General features: G+C 35.7%; 1 protein-coding gene across 1 annotated transcript in view; it reads left to right on the forward strand.

Moving 5' to 3' along the window:
- The first annotated feature begins 5,594 nt into the window (after window positions 1–5,594).
- LOC136339510 (uncharacterized) overlaps window positions 5,595–18,524 on the forward strand; it is a 49,942-nt gene continuing 37,012 nt past the window's right edge. Inside the window, exon 1 of the mRNA XM_066282842.1 lies at window positions 5,595–5,800. The gene's annotated coding sequence lies outside the window, so the exon portion shown is untranslated. The remainder of the gene's footprint in view (window positions 5,801–18,524) is intronic.

Below are 18,524 nucleotides of genomic sequence, written 5' to 3' on the forward strand. Positions count from 1 at the left end.
AACTTCAACAAATTAAAAACCAGTTGATGTGTATTCCAATGTTATTCAAACAGTCTCCATTAGCTGCCTTTAATAATCGTATAAAACAGGTAACTAATGCAGGAGTGATAAAATGCCTACGTCCGATGCAAATTTCGAGTCCAATTTCGAAATGAACAAAGTGCATAGATTATGCGCTCGTGTATTTTGTTTTAATAACGAGCGGCAGGATTTGACATACGGCTGCAGTGTTATTACCACTCCAACCCAAGTGATTTAGAGACAACGCCATAGACAAAGAGGAACGATATCGAGAGAAGGCCACTGTGGTTTATGTCCAACAAGAGCTAATCGAGCTTGAAGCCCTGCATTGTTGACCAACAAACTAATCAAGGACCATGGGAAAAAATCAAGTTTTGTCATCGTGTGAAAGATCAAATAATAGTATAAAAAGGCCTAAGAACAGTACCAATTAGGAGTGGCCTCAATCAACACCACTACTGTTGTAGGGAACGTTTCAACGCATTTTGATAAAATTACTCCTAGAAAAGTCCTTAGCAAGTCCTTAATAAAGTAATCTGAAATTCTAGGGTGGATGACCTGATAAACGGGGGTGTACCAAGCCCGAGGGGCCTGGATACAACCCGTGTTGCCAAAAAGTGCCATTTTAAAAAACGGTCATCCCCAGAATTCTTAGAATATTTTAGTGTCATAGGAATTTTTCGTCACCTGTGAAGTTGCAGGATAAATTAGCTGATAAAAGTTACCAAATCGGGACGGAAACGCTGATCACACCAACCTACGTGATGCTGCAAACAAAATCTGGTGTTTGAAACATTGAAACTTTCAAAATTTAAAAAACATTTCAACGAAATTTCCTAAAATTGCTACCCTAAGGGTCTGTATTAGACCGTGAAACTTTAGGCTGAAGCGGTCGACGAGCAGAGGTGAACCAAATATGGATACAGGGTTACGTTTTGAACATTTTTAATTCCTAAAATCCAATCAAAGTTTTAAAGAATTTTGGCTAAATTATTGCTTTAAAAGTCCTCAGTCACCCGTCCAATCTTACAGTAAATCGTCCAATAAATTACAACACACAATGGTGTAACTAATATGAGTCCAGAGTCGTGATGATCCCAACTCATCTTATCGTAGCACCAAAATTGAATATTGAAACGTTTAAATTTCTGAAACTTCAGGAATATTATATCTAAATTGTGTAACGTTACTACTCTAAGGGTTCTTATTAACCTATAAAATTTTGGGATGAATCGGTTGAGGAACAGTGGTGTTTCAAGTTCGCATCGAAAAAATATAGTTTGTAGTTGGAAACTTTGCGTGTGTATCGAATTAGATAGCACGTACGTGCCTAGGTTGTGTGGAGGAAACGCAATACTCAAATAACAAAGACTAAGATATAATATGTATATCTTTTTTATACCAGACTAACGGGTTAAAATTCATAATGGGAGTGTACACGGGTTAAATGAAAATGATGGTGTGAACGTATGTCTTTGAGTTGGTTATTTGTTACAATTCTAGCACGATCAGAGGCGTGACAATATATATTAACGATTTCGCTATGTTTCGAATAACTATTAACACTTTTCGTGATTTTGATTTTATTTTTCTAGTGTTTAGCCCACAAATGAATAATTCCTCATCTCCTCATCCCTTACCTGTCTTTGCTGTACCAGCCCTTTTTATTTCAATCCGAAAAAATAAAATTTTTGAAACGCCACTGGTCATATTTTATGTTGACCTTTAATTGATTTGATACGTACGATTCGTATGTATGAGGCACATGTCCAAACTACAAACTATGTGTTAAAATACGTTCGAAACAAGGGTGAAACCCAGCAACATAGACGAACGAAACATTCAAAGTTAAAATGCCAAAAGGTAATAAAGAAACATAAATTATCCAAAAGGAGGAAGATAAAGAAATATGCCTCAAGGAACAGCCTTTGTAGCAAATACCACATGAACAGGTACAGAGGCGCGGATCATCAAACATTCCATATCATGTCAGAACTCACCTTCATGATAGGAACTGGCGGTTATAACATTAAATTCCGTATTCCATTCAACAATGCAGATAAAAGGAAAATAATAAAATAAAAAGCTCAGGAAAGATGAGGCTACGTTTTGATCCAGACAGACACCACCGGAGCATCTGTAAAGTGATGCAGAACGAGACAAAAATGATGTGGGAACCCAACCGGTTTTCGATTGTTTTGCCCTTCTTGGTGATGTGGATCGTTTTGGATCGATCCGATAGAAGAAAGATGAATTTCATCCACTCATTAGAATTTCATATATTGCTGAAAATGGTACGTGCAAAGAGGTCCAGTATAGTTTATTCGTCAAAGAGACTATAGGGGTTTTGAATTTGCGGAGGAAGGCCCTCGTAGATGTCACCTCTTCAAATTCGTCACTTTGCTTGCTATTGCGAAAAAGAAAAGTAGATGTAAGCTATCGCACTTGATCGCATTCTTTTTACGATCCCAAAAAGGAACAACGCAGGTATTTGCTATATTTCTGGGGATTTTATAAAATTTAAAATTTCTCGTGTAAATTCCAGATATCACCAGATATTTGTCCTATCCTCGTCTTTCCACTTCAATTGGCCCACTTTACCTATTATTTGCACCTCTCTGATTCTGTTTATCCTCCATGATTGGCACCTCTGCCTATTGTACCTCCTTGGCACCATTGTATGATCGTCCTTTCTCTCTCACCGTTTGCTTATTTTCGCTTTGGCTTCAGGGAACGACGACCCAAGGGCTGTTCTCGTTACTACCGAAGATTAATTTCCGCAAGATTAAGTCATGAAAGATTTTCCGAACAAATGGGTTAATTTGAGTGAAATTTTCATAGGCATATTTGAGTTTCAAAATCTAAGAGTTTTAAAAATCTAAGCGCCGATACTTAAACGGGCTTCCTCAAGCGTGAGAATAGGGGTGGCTGACAGCCCTCTTATTTTTACACAATGCCAATGGCTCGATAAATCCGGCGTCCTTTCTATCAAGAAATACTCACTGTGTGTTTCTATTGAGTTTTTAGCTTAGGGGGAGCCTCGTCAGTGGCATTTTTATTATCACATTAGCAAACACACCAGAATGGACTAAAGAATATTGGTGCAACAGTTTATTCACAAGAGCATTGTTGTTAAGAAACTTAAGCGCTATTTCGATTTAGTTCGAGTGAATAAATAAGTAAAGTTCTTTTTGCAAAAAAGTGTGGCCATACCAAATCGATTTGTTCTCGATTCAGTAGGTAATTGGGCAATCGTTTCGATAAGTATCATTGTTACAATAGCTTGCCCATCAAGCCAGTTTCCTTTACTTCAGACCCAAAATTATTAGCTTGAAACCTATTAACATATACGTCTTTTACTACTGAAAACATTAATTTTATTTCTAATTGCTTTTCCTCGACTATTTCCAGCACCCAGCAAGCCCATGATCAAAATAGTGGCTAACCTTCGATGTGCTTAATTAGGTAGAACTTTACATTGAAAATTAACAACCATAAGGTATTTTTGTTGTTGTTTTTTCAATACTCACCTCGGTTCTTTGCCGTCAATAAATACATGCTTATATAACTTTCCTTTAGATTATCATAACATCTGATTCTCATTTGCGACCTCGATTTCAGACACAGCTGTCTTCTGATTATATTGAGTAGATCTTTCAAACGAGGCTCATATTCTGAAATATAGCACCAGAAGATTTACTTTAAATATGAGAATTGCAGGCACTTCTAATTTTCAATTAATCGTTTTCATTAAATGCTGCTCATTATTTTCTAAGACTTCCGACGCTTCCTTACTTTACAGCATCGCCCATGAGAGTTTATTTCATCCCTGGTGGTCAGTGATTTAGCGCTTTTATGCAAGTAATATCACTAGCTACTGCGAACACTTCCCCCTTAATGCTTAGCAGTTCATTTGAAGGAAACATCACCAATTATTTTCTTAATTAATGACACTGTTTTCATCGTATTCAACAGAGTCATATACGCAGAACGTTACCAGCAGGGCACTTACCTCGGTAATATAACCAAAATTGGTTAGACCGTTCTCAAAATCAGATTTTTTCTACTTGACATGGTGTAAAAAGTACAGATGACAACTCTGATTTTGGGTTTGGTACGCCAATGATTATCACCTGATTTTCCCAAAAAATATCATGGGTTAGTAACGACACGTCAAGCACTAATTTCACTAAAATTCCTTAAAATATTTTCTGAATTTTACGGATCAGAATTATTCAAAATTTGACTTCGAAAAAATTGTAATTTGTTTCCTATAAGTATCAAGGGTGTGGGACTAAGCTTTGCACGCCACTGTTTATTACTTCAACCAATATCTTATAAGTTATTAACCACACTACTTAACATTGCCGATTTCTTTGAAAGAAACAAGGGAGTAAGAATTATACTCTTTTTAAAGATGCACTGGAGGCTAAGTCTATTTTGTAAAGTAACAAAATCCTGGACGTGGATTACTTATCAGATACAGGCCCCTCCGAAGTAATATTACGGTGACGGTTACTTGAGACTCGTATTGACTCGTGGGACGGTGTTGCCTCTGAAACATTTCAAAATTGCTGCTAGAGAATCAATTGGTGCTCACATGGAACGAGATTCTTGAATCTGGGAAGTAGGAGATTACTAGGAAATGACGTCTAAATGACGTGCATTTCCTCACGTTTTACATATGTAGCTGCACAGTGTTGATTTAACTGTTTTGACGTCATTCCCAGGGAACATTCCATATACGACCCAGCATTGAAGATCCGGCTGTTCGAATCAGTCGTTTCACGTTGCTGCCACTTTGACACTATTTTAAGATCCCTAGATTCAAGGTGACTACAAATGCAGGGACTTTACAGATTGAAGAATTCTACTTCTGCTATTCGTTCAAAGTCATCTAGTTGGGAGAATGACGAAAAGATTCGCATTTCTCTTCTATGTGTCATCTCGAAGCTCTTAGCATCCAGAGCAAAACTGGAAATCCAGTTTAATGCAATTCTCGCTGCCAATAACTAAAACAAAACCTCCGGGAGGGAAGCGCGTGCAAATCATGTGCACGTGCTTGCCCTACTATGAGGGCCATCTTGCAGACGCAAGTTCTTGGCAGCGCTGTAACTCAAAGGAAGCTGCATTATCAATTCAATAACTAATTATTATTGAAAAGCGCCAGTTTTGATGACGCGTTGACTGAAAACCCAAAAGGCAAACAAGCCTAAACAAATAGCTGTGCGTGGCATGCCGCATAAGCAACGATACCATAAACATGTCCCCTTACCACGCACAGAAAAATAAAGTTTATCATCTAGAGATAATGGTCTCCACAAAAATCTGTCTGAAATGGGCTTAATTCCGTGAAAACGAAGCAAAGTTTTGATCCCCAGTTCTCATCAGTCGCTTCATATAGTGACACGTGCGCGCACTTCAGCATTCGAAATCGCTTTCTATTTCACTTCGCGCACTGGAAGTAAGTTTTGATACGCGTCTCTTGTTATAGCCAAGGGGAAGCCATGGCGATTGACGGGGAGAGGCAATACTTCTCTTCAAAACAGCTTCAAAGGTGAAGCAGGAATAGCGCGCAAGACAACGCCGCACAAGTTGCGATTCTCTCGTCCCATGTAGACGCGTTAAGCCTGGTTTACGCTGATTAAGGAGAGATTTGAATTTTTAAGGACTTTCCGCGTTTTTTTCGTGTGCGCTTTCTTGCCACATTCCGACGATTTTTGCGCACTTTATGCGGAGTTTTGTGACTTTCATGAGAAGGATTATTTTTGTGCTTTAGGTAAGCAAACTTGAAAAAAATAGAGAAAAAACAAGCTGAAACGTCAGCGGCCGTAAAAGTGTTATTTATATCATATTGACTATTGCTTAACTTAACTTTCAGCTGTGTTTACGCTGGGAATTAGTTATTTACTACCAGGTATATTAAAATTAACATTTATTTAGATTTACTCAAACCTTTGTCTATTTAACTCAACTTAAAACGCATTAACATATTACTGTTTCGATAAGGCTTGTTAAGAGTTGATTGAGGAGATAATTGAACCGGGTATTAAAAATGAGCCATTTATTGAACGTTTTTGCGGGGAAGCCATTAATTACCGGATAATCACGATCCGGATTGAATTACTTTATCTCGATTTCTTCGGGGATTTGTTTGTCGCTTCGTATTTAAACCTTTCAATCAGTGCGAGACGTGGGAGGAGGACTTTAGACCCTTGGGGATATTGAAATTTAAATTTTCGGGGAGTGTTGCTCCCGCTTTAGATACCGTTTCGGTCATTTATGGATTACAACGTGAAAAAACTACATCATACAGCGATGTATCCTTGAAGCGCAGCCTTCAGAAGTAAAAATAGAATGGAAAACTTGGGGTTTTTCTAAAGGGTTATCCCGCTGACGGTTATTTCCAATTTCTATTGCGAAATGACTTATTGGACTTTTGATTCTTGGCTGCAAGCCTTTGTTCCGTGCAAGTTCAAATGATTTATTATATATAGCATGGCAACATTGCCCCTTTCGTTTTGTTTGTTGGTTCAGAGTGGGGGCATACATACAGATATGTCAAAAAGACAAAGCAATATTGACAGTTTTTTGTTTTTTACCCTATCAGTTTCTAAATTAATACTCATGTTACTTATAGAATGGCTTTTGAATTCTAAATCCGAAACGAACGGCACCATTAGATAATTTATCCCTGCGGAGCTGAAAATTCTTTATTCGGTATTCAGTTTTAATCTCTGTTTTATCGTGGAATTAATAAAATACCGGGAAAGTGAGATTTTACACAAAACGAAACCAGAATAATCCAAATACATGTCTCCGTCATCCGAGGAGAATTTTTCTGTTTTAGTTAGATATGGCAACGCCGACCCGTTCTCTTATTTTGCTTTGTAACTGGTGACGTAGCATCCATTAAACATGAAAAAAAGCAACGTTTTCAAAATTTCCTTAATGAGTGTATATTAACTCCCAGACGTTTTTCAATGACTCTCCGCAAGCTCAATACATTCCAAGGCAACCACACTTCTTTCATTCCTTTACAGGTCACATGATGAGGTAGAAATTATCAAAGATGACCAGAAGCAGTCTTGTCCATTTTTGCAAAATAAGTTTCTGATTCAAGTTAAAAATAAACCAAAAACCTTTCAAATTATGTGCCCGTCGTTACGAATAGTGTCCAAAATATTGAATGGCAACATTGCCTCTTTTGTTTGGAGGTAGTTGGAGATATGAGAAGTGTTAAGCATGGATAGATGCAACGTTGCCAATCTTTCCGAAAATAATTTGTATCAGTCTGTATCGTCAATGTTTTAAAAAATCTTGGATCTCAATATCGCAGATCTCACGTATTTATTGGTTGTGCTATGCATTATATTAATTTGACATGATTCTAGTACGTTTTTTCAATTTTTTTTAAAATAAAAAAAAGATTTCTTGAGGTTACTGTTCTTATCGCGTTTTAACAGGTACAAAATCATTAACATCGAAGAGACATCAATAGGCGACTAGGTGAGAAACTTCTTTTGTTATATTATTTAAATCGCGTTTATCGAAACATCTATGGACTCTAGGAGAATGTTCGATTGATTATAGATGATACTACTACACTGAGAAAAAGTAATTAATATTTGTCAATTTTTTTTCGTAAGTTGTCTAAAATGGAAAAAATAGTTTGGACTTAAATAGTGTCATTTTCACTGCACACACAAAAAGTTTCTATTAATAATTTGCATTTTAATTACGTGTTTTGCCGTAATTTCAATTATCAAGGAAATCATTAAAAATCTTTGAACTTTCGAAAGCCAATACCAGATAGTTATTCGATGAATATTGTATGTTGTTCTAAAGTAAGTGAAACGTCAATAGAAGAGCAATTTATTATGTTATTTATAATGTATAAACAACTGGAAGATTGAACGTTTGTGGGTAGTAAAATTAGTAGTAATCATTTAACGATCACATGGTGCAGACTTTCTAGCGGGCAATGTAATTTTACTAGTCTTAATCCTGTGTGGTAACTTTATCTGAAATAAATTTACCCTTATCCACTAGAAAGAACACAAAATTCCACTGTAATCTAATAAATATAAAATGCATTTTACCCGGCAGCGGCAGCTCTCGAGTAACACTGAGAAATTTATGTATTGGACGATTTAAATACGACGAGGCAAACAACATGGCGAGGAAATCGTTTGCTGGAAAGAGATGGAAAGATTTATTTGCAGAACATGATTATGCTACAGGAATTAATAGATTGATTCCAGAAGAGGATATTTAATTGGAACCCGTAATTTTCCTGGAAATACCCGGTTTGAGGTAAATTGTGTTATAAGTGACAAGTTGAAGAATGAAATTTCAGACTTTTTAACGTACTTTTGTATACTTTAAGCGTAGCTGCTCTATTGCGAACTTGAGCGAGGCTGTGCCGGAGCCGAGACGCCAGAAAATCAATTTTCTCTTGAACAAATTACCTTTGTGCAAACTCAACTTTTTTAACTCGAACATGTTTATTTTCAGTTACTGAATAAGTGCATAACAACCTTGATACTGGAGGTTTAGAGAACAATATCTTTATGCAAAATTATTAAAATAAAATGGTGAACGCAATGGGACCAAATTATTTAACCGAGGTTCATTCACAATCAACACATTTTATGGAAACCGATGTGTTTCAAAACAATCGTTTACTGTTAGAGTTTAATGGTTTTACGTTTTATACGTTTAATTGCAAAAGAGTGCAACACAAATTACCGCTAACAGTGGAATTGAGCCTTTGTGTGTGCAGTTATGTTTGCTTCACTGCCTAGTCGAAAACCACTAGTAAAAACTCCCTACTTACAGCTTTTAAATGGTTAAAAGTCTAAAAACAATTCAGCACCGTAACGTAATATGATTACACGTAATAGAGATTAATAGGAAAGCGGGTAATGCAAATTTCCAGCTGAATCTTATTTGACTAGCTAATCATAACGGTGTTTTATTAGCTGGTTCTTGGCTCTTGAGATAGGTCATAATAATTCAGAATGAGTGCCAATTTAACAATCTGCATTATCAGTAAGACTCGCGTTATAGAACAACAAACAAGAACTCCAAAAGGTATTAATAATTAATATCGATGAATGTAATGCGACTAAGGAGAGTAATGTTTATTTGGCAACAGCGCGATATTGTTTTGTTTGGTTGAACCAAATAATCGAAATTGTCAAGAGAGAGCAGCGTTGCCAATGATTATTACCTTTCCTAATTTCCAGTAAATTTCGATTAATTTCAAAGACGTTTGATGACTTTTTCCCAGTATAATCTTTATTATGGAAAACCCCATTACGTCAACAGATGTTTTGATATACTATTTAAATGAATAAGAAGTTTCACTTTTGCCTGCCTGTTGATATCTCTTTGATTTCAACGACTACAATTTCTTACAATACAATGAAAACAGTGACCTAAAGAAATATTGTGCTTTTGAGCACCAATCGTAATTTCTATGTCGGTAAGTGTCCCAAATCAGAGAAACAGACATGAAAAGAGATGCGACAATTTGAGTGGTTGGTACACATTACTACACTGTACAAACAGGCTTTCTATATGTTGGAAAACCACGAGAGAAGTTACATGCAAAGTCTTGGAGTTAAATTATTACTACTCTGTTACTGATTATGATTTTCCTTTTACCATTGAGGTTACTTGGAAAGATAGCAGAGGCAGGAACAGAGCTAAATTGAATCCAGAAATTGGAAGAGTTAAAGAGTTTGTGGGAAAATTGTAGACAAGAAGATGGGGTAAAAGGGAGACATTTCATTTAGGTCTCTTGAGGTTACTTCGGTTTCCTAAAGGAATTTTGCTCAGGTCAGTTTGAGTTACTTCAGTTTAAATAAAATAGGAAGTTTCCCTTGAACTCGCTCGTTGGTGGCTCTTAGATATCAATGATTTTCAATGCGTTGTATATGCTGTGGGAACAGCAGCTCCAAAAAATAATATTGTTTTTTTACTGTCGATCGTAATTCGTGCCAGTGATTGTTCATTTCTACGATATAAAATAGTGATGGGAAAATATAGTTTGTATTTAATTTTTACTTCTATTGTACAGATAGAACGCGTTGTACTGTAAATATTTAATTTGGAAAAATACCCGGAATTATGTTATATTATTTACTACAAAAATAAGCAAAAAGCTCCATCTAGACATTCAAATTCAATATTCCATGACATCTACCAGGAGATTAATTTGAAAACTCGTTTTCCTTTCTATTATTTGTCTTCAGCTGTTTTTTGCGTGTCTACAATCAAATCTATCAGTTTTTTCTAAAAAAAATTTATTATTGCATCTAGAAGTTAATAGGATTTCACTTTTTTCCATAGATTATTTATTTGCACCGATTCGTAGTATCTGCCAGAAAACTGATTGAATAAGTCTAATTTAAAGACGCATAATGTATCCTTGTTTCACGAAATGTTCATTTTAAACGATTTTCTACTTTATTGCCATCAAATCTACCAGAAAATTCCTCATTTTTCCATGAAATATTTATTTTCAACGAGTTCCGGCATTCTCGATATGACGTCTACTCGAAAATTGTTGGAAAATTGAGATTTTTAACACTCAGAATACTTCATTGCCGCTTCCACGATATTTTATTCCCTTGCCGTCAAATCTACCAAAAGGTTAACAGAAACGAAAGAAAAAATATTAAAAATCACAAGGGTTCCTTTTCTATGAAATTTTTCGTGGACCTACAAGGAGGAACGACATGAGGATCGGAAGTGCACATAAACTTACCAGTTAGATAAATATTTCGAAAGGATAGTTATACATCTGATAGCATAAAATGTTGGAAAACATAGCATAAAATTCACTTTCTGTCAATTTTTAGGTTTTTCTCTGTGCGCTCACTTTGTTATTTTAGATTACACGATTCCTTGCTTAACTGCCATCAAACCTACCATAAATATGTTGAAACATGAAGTTGGACGTTGATAAAAAAATAAGTCAATAATGCTTTAGCTATTACTTGTTCGTCAGACACGTGTAACGTTAATAGTGTTGTCAGCGATACATCTCAAATTAAGAGGTTTATTAAAACCGCATACAATGGTATAAAACGTTCTATTTGTATTAAACATCAACACTACATTTCTACCTGTAATTACTTTAGGTAATTAACTAGTCGGCTGCAACTAAGACATGATCAATGTCTCTGTGTGCGGTAAGCAGCCTGGACACCAATCGGTTAAAAAATTTACTGAGAGGTTTTTTTTTTTTTTAATTTCTTTCTATTCGTTCCACTGACAGTTTCATCAACGCCACGTGCCAAGAAATTTCATTTCAACACCGCACTTTTCCGCATAGATCCCCACTTTACGAGTTTCCTAGGATTAACATCCATATCGAAGGCGATAAATCTTACTTTTAGGGGCAATAAATATCTAGCTGTATGTGCAATTTTTCACCTCCCTTTATATGCCCGTTCCAATACTAAATATATTCATATAGAGTACCTTGTCGTTCGTTTGAGGGACCGCAAATCCATCCGCATTCAAAGTAAGAAAGAAACCTCTCCGTTTTGAAAAGTTTCCCTAATATTAAAATCCCTCGCAGGTCTTGCTACAGGGACGGGTGACGGGGAATTTTTATTTCCTGTGAAGTTCTATGTAAAGAAAGCCAATCAGCTCTAGTATTTTAATTAAAAAACGCTTATTTTGTTAGTTGAAATGCAGCGTTGTGAAAGCTATAACAATGTGCGCTTCGAGTGAAGAAGAAGAGGAGGAGGAGGAAGAAAGAATGCCGTTGTGTTTCGGAATGTGGAAATAAATGCCAACATTAGAGCCATCGTCGCTAATAAGCAATAAGTGTTTCCATTTACCGGAGTTCTAATGTTGAATTCCTGCTCAATGCCCGCGAGTGTCAGCTGTTCATGATGAATGGCATTCAAGACCGATTTACTTCGGAACTAAAGAGTTTGGCAGTGTTTATACCTTGGAATAAATAACAATTAGGGTGGGAGCAACAATATTTCAATTAGCCAGTAACACGATTAATAAATCACAATATTCTGGAATATCCCTGCACGTGGGATCTGTTTCCAGTTAAAACCTAAATTCGTGCAGTTCGCATTGAAACAGCAGCGCATCCAGGCGACCTTTTAAAATTTAATTCACTCGTTATTCCCACAAGCCGAATCCGGGTCAGTGAACACTGCAGAGTCCTGTAAGTGATAGATGTCCAATTAACCACGTGTTTGTTAAACCACATACTATTTAACTATCGCTTTCAGCTTTTCAGATGCAGCCAGTTGTTTTTTGCAGGCGTGCGATAAAATCTCGTAATGTGCCGAACAAATGGTGGAGTTGGATATGGACGCCCCACCCAATCCATTAGTGAAGGCAGCAGTTTTAATCAAGTTTAAACTGCGAACGGGCAACCCCTGCCTGGCATTACTATTTATTAGCTTTGGCCGTGCAGTGCAGTCCATATTGATTCAAAATAGATGCCGTAGCATGTTAAACTGTTTTGCCTAGAATTCCGAACTCCAGCTCCAATTAAAAATGAAATTTCTGTGCTGGCACAAAGAGCGTCCGGGTTTTGCCAGTTTTCGATGTCTCGATGTACTTTGATCGATTAATCGTGCTTAAGTGGTATTTTGAAAACACTGGAGAAGAATAACATCATGGAAAACCCGAGAAAAAATTAGAGAACATTCTGGAAGATTGTGTTATTGATGGGAAACTCTTAGGAGGACCTGCACTGGAGAACGGAATATACCTGGTGCTTGGTTAATAATGGCACGCGTCGGAGATATCCCGTTTAATAAACTAGTGACTTCACAAAAATAATCCGAGAAATTCGTACCGGGTGATCAGTGGTCGTGCCGTTTCTATCCAGCGGTTAAGGTAGGAGCTCTTCCAGAAATCGACGTGCAACGAAGCCAAAGTATCTCCGTGCATGAACTACATCGTTTCTCTGGTTCTTGCATCAACATCTTGTAATTGCTCAGAAAGATCACACTCCCAAAAACCTTTGGTACTCTTCTTGAATAAAGCGTCTCTGGAAGAATGCAAGGTCCAGTAAGATTATCATCGATAATTTCATCCAAAATAGTGAGCGTAAATTGTACTTGATAATTTCCTGCGAGAGCATGCGGGATTATTGTGAAAATTTGTTATGGCATTACGAGAAACCGAAGCTTACTCGACGGGGAAATCGTGCTTGATACATTCGTCTTGCAGCTTGAGCATTAGAGAGAGCCATTCCGTAGATAAAATGCTTGTTCGCACACAACCTAGAATTTATTACTTAAAAACTCACAATAAAATTTTTTTAAAACACATAGAATTCAGGCTTTGACAGCCACTGGTTAAATAAATTTTATGATTTGCTGCCATGGAAAAATGAGTATTGTTTTCCAGTCCTGCTTTGCATGCATTGTTTTCTTGTGTATTACCGTTTTAAAGGTAAATTATAGAGCGTATTTTGATAGTAAAAATTCAAACTTCAATTCCGGATTTTTCCAGAACACTATAACATTAACAGTACCTCTATCGGTAACTATAAATGAGGAATAAGTTTTTTATTAAAAATTACGTACGGCACCTGTAAAAAAAAATAACAATCTGAGTATACCTTTGACATTCTCATCATGAATTTTGCCGATATGTAAAACTTCGTCAAAATGCCGCTTTATTTTCAAAAAACATAATAAAAAAATGTAATTAAAATTTTCATCCGAATACCCTATTTGCCGAAAATTTTGCCGTTGAAGGTTCATGTTAATGTGAACTTTTATATTTCAATTCTTCAACGATTCACCTTTTAAAGTTGGTCTACCTACGCAACACCCTGTATATTGCTCCAATTCTTCCAAGTTATTAGAACGTAACGTACAACATCACGAATATGATATTCAAGTGGAAGAGGTTTTTAATAAAGTTTTGGGCCTTAGATGGAAAACGAACACGGATTCTTTTTGTATCACCTTGCAGAGATTGACCTCAAATGATTCTTACTCGAAAAGAGGGGCATTATCCTAAATTACTAAAGTGCATAATCCCCATGGTTTCACAAACTTCAGTAGAATCATAAGGACATTTTTTTAGAAAGTAGATCTGGATAATTTCAATTATCTGGGACAAGTTGGGTGGGAAAAAAAATTCTGAATTTGTTTCAATGTCGCATTCCTCGTTGATTATTTAAAGATAATGAAAGTCTTTTTATGGAGTTTGATGAATATTCTGATGCAAGTCGAAAGGCATATTTGTATCTGCGTACGGTTTACGCTGTTGATTCCACTATACATAAAGGACTGAAACCCTGCATAAATTTACTAAAATTGAGAGAAATATTTTTCATGAAAATACCGGAATATGTCAAATATTTTTTTTGTTGTGCATTTTTTGTTGAGGCAGACATGTATACAGGGTTACCCATGTAGTAGATAAAAGTACTTTTTCAGGTTTTTCTTGAATGAAATGAAACTCCATGTATATTATGCCGTTTTCGAGTTCTCTGCGAAGTTCTGAACGTAGTTCATGTATCATACCCATATAATAATAATAATAATAATAATATAATCCATGGATTGTATGAAGGGGGCAATTAGAGTGGCCTGCTACATCGCCTGACCTCACCCATATGGACTATTTTATGGGGTTATCTGAAACATACGGTGTATTTAAATAAGTCCAACAATATAGTAAAGTTACAAAAAAAAATTTCAATGAGGTCAACAGATATTTCCGCAAACGATAAAAAAAAATTTTGAGGAATTTTAATTACGGTTTGCCCACTCCCAGAAGATAAACGGGGCACAGTTTTTATATATGACATATTATATTTTAATTTATAAGTTATTTCAATTTGACATAATGCACTAGATTGTATTAGTTTGTGTTGGTTTTTAAATATTAATAGTTCTATTGTTATTTTCATTTTTTGTAACTTTTTTCGAAAATTGTCGAACTTAAACGTGAGTATATTATATGAAACATGTTCGGAATTTTTCAAAGAACTCAAAAATCTCATATTATACATAGGGTTCCATAAGAAAAAAATCAAAAAGTACATTTATCTACGACATGGGCAACCCTGTATGTATGTCTGTTACGTCAAGAAATACACAACTAAAAACGTTACTTGACGTGTTTCAGTCTTTTGATGAAAAATATTTTCCTCAATTTTAAACAATTTTTGCGGGACTTTTGGTCCTCTATATATGTAATTTAATTAGAACCAAATCTCCAATTGCCCCGATTAAAACAGTCTCACTGATCCATTTAGAATTATGTGACAGAGTAGTTTTAGCCTAATTAACCCAAAGGATTTTATCAGTTTTATTGGGTGGAATTGAGTTTGACACAATAAGTCTCTGGATTGATTCGCAAGTAGCTTTAAGTTCGATGTAATTTTTTCGCGTGGATAGATGCACGGCAACGAAGGTGGTTTCCTCCGAAATGTGATTTCATGACCCAAAATTTCTTTATTACTAACAGATTTTTTTTAACGAATTTTATAAGAAGTTTAAAATAGCAAAGTTGGCCGAAAAACATCAAATTATTAAGGTACTGTCTATTCTAAAACTTTTAAACTTGTTTTTTCTCAGATTTTCAAGTGTTTAAAAAAATATTTTGTTATATATTAATAATTAACTCATTAAATATTATATATTCTTTATATTGGTGAAACATTTAAGATCAAAAAAAGGAGGTCAAAGAACACCAATATTATATTAAAAAATTAAAATTTCATAAGTCAAATAAATGCGAGTATTTGATAATAGTCACAGTATGAAAGAAGAGGAAAATCACAGAAAGTCATACAGGATATCCGTTACTGGAGCTCAACCAAAAGATTCTCGGTAACAGTAAAAGATGCGAGGTCTATTAAATTGAAGCAAAGCTGCACAATTTGGAGTTCAAAAATATGCTGTTTCAAAATTTAAAGAATACGATGACTTTCAGAAGAATTCGAAAAAACTGAGATTTTGAAAAAACGTTCTTTTCCTTATACCTCACCTTACTTGGCAAGACAATTCGAAGTAACCGATACTTGATTATTGCAACTTTTTCTCTTCTGTGCCGTGACGATATCATATTTGAGATCTAAAGTTTTCGGAAACCATCATCAATTTATTTTTTGTTACACACATCATATTAAGTTTTGACAGTTATAAATTTAGCGTTGTTGATGGCAATATATTGCACGTTAGAATTCAGTTTCGCAGTTCGGTATATTGTAAAAATCATAATCTAATGGGGAAACGGGATGAACATGCCTGCCAACGTATGTCGCGGTCGTTTGAAATTACTACTGGGAAATATTTCAGTCATGTTATCAAGGTAATCCGTAAGGTAAGAACGTCGAATTCGAAAATGTGAAAGCCCAAGATGATGTCCATAAGAAAAAAAAAAGTTGATGTCAGTTGTCGAAAATTGAAAGGCCAAATTTCATATGTCACATTGCCACGTTGTCCAAGAGAGAAAGTTGCACAGATGAACCGTCAGTCATTTTGAGTGACATCAAATTACATAAAAACTTTCTTAAAAATCTTAGTTATTTTTGAATACCTCTGGAATTTGTAAAGTTCAGATGGCATATTCTTGAATTCTAAATTGGGTGACATCGCTCCTTTTGAATTCTAGAAGAGGTGCTACCTCCAAAGTGTCAGTCACACCTACTGTGCAGGAGGTGGAAATTAATTAAGAAGAAATTGCAGAAGAAGTATTTTTTAAATAAAATTACTCAAGGAAAACGTGGTAAACCACTTACAAATTTAACCATAATTTTTCTTGAACCATTCCATTATAATACCTGATAATATCCAACGAGCTGGTCCAAATTCAGCCAATCCGGTCCAGATCATCATTTCCGAAAAGGCGTATTATATACAAATGAAACAGGCGACGTTGCTACAGAATTAATTAGTGAGATTAATTATAAAGCCCTAATTAGAGTATCTTCAAGAATTGCAAACGTTTCCTAGTTTATGGATTAAATCAAAATCAGTTGCAATATGTTGCAACTTTTAAGAGAGCACTTACGTCACTTTTCCGCTATAGAAGTGTCGGGTTTAACTCTCAGAACCTCGGAAACTGGAAGAGATCCAGGGTCAGTTGCGGCGTGAAGAAGGCTAGCAATAAGCGCTTATTCGACAAAATATTATTGAAGTAAGCTAGAACGACTTACTTATGACTCAAGCAGATAACAAAATAATATGAAACTTAATATAAAGCTGAGAAAAGTAAATCCTTCGCACCACACAACCTCGCCTTTTCTTCGATTTGACAGCACTTACGTCATCGCGTCTCTGTCTATAGGTCTATAATAAACAAATGAATGATGCGGTATTGCCATACAGCAATCTAAAATCCCTGAGATTCATTCGAGCGCGAGGTCTTCAATCGATTTCAATGGTTACTTTTTAATAATATCGCTTAAGGCTGCAGTACTTTCGGCAATGAGGAAAGTTCCGAATTTAACCGAAAATATCTCGAAAGCAGCAGTTGATGTATTTCCTGTTCATCCCCGGGAAAACGACACTTTTCCTTCGCAAAACAATTAAAATCGCGACGTTAGATAATCTCCAGTGTATGCATATAACTCCCTTAGTTACTTTGAACTCGACAAAACGCAAACAGGTTCATTTACATACAAACCTGAAAGGTGTTCGATACGTTCTCTCCTTTATTATTATTGCACTAGACTCGGTTAACTGTTGGTGTGTTAAGCTTGAGGGAGCTTGTGTGTCTTGAAGTCAAAGTTGAGCATAAAATTTCATGTTGAGTGAAAAATTCGTCATAATTGTGCAACATCGACAAGACAATTCATTTTCTTTCTTCACTTGCTTATAATGTCGGTTTAGATAGTAAACAAGGTCGCCGTCTAAGAGAAAGTGGTGTCTCCGCTGCGTAGGTACTAACTTAGTGTGGTACCGGCTAATTTTGCATTATCTAAACGAGATAGGATTAAACGAGAAGTGCATAATATTCCTGCTAGAATTGAGGCTTAGAATTGATAGATAATAAACTGATATTGCGGCAACAGTTTAGTTATATGGGTTCTCAAGGCATGTTAATTCAATATTGATTTACATAATATGTGCGTATAAGATCAAAGAGGAAATTAATGCTCCGTCATTAGCATTAAAAGGTCTTACGGGGACTTTTCGACCAAATTGATGCATTCACAACAATCATCTAAGTTTAATGAATGTAATTCCACCCAAACAATCAACAATGCTCTTTTTTTTTTATAAATTAAACGTTTCATTTACTCCCGAAGGGAATCGAGATTTATTGCGGATTATAAAAGACTCTTTCACGAGTGCATTGGAGCGAGTATTTTTAATACTTCGACCTTACGTAAGCCGCATTTCGATTCCGCGGCTATTCGTTATCTTATTCGGCTTCTGCTGTCCGTTTTGAGGCAAATAATTACGACCTCTTTACTCGAGTTATTTATTATTATGACAATAGAAAGCACTTAGAATAATTAACAAATCAACAGGTTTTCG

Source organism: Euwallacea fornicatus, chromosome 1 (assembly GCF_040115645.1).
Source record: "Euwallacea fornicatus isolate EFF26 chromosome 1, ASM4011564v1, whole genome shotgun sequence".
In the NCBI taxonomy this organism is placed as follows: Eukaryota; Metazoa; Arthropoda; class Insecta; order Coleoptera; family Curculionidae; genus Euwallacea; species Euwallacea fornicatus.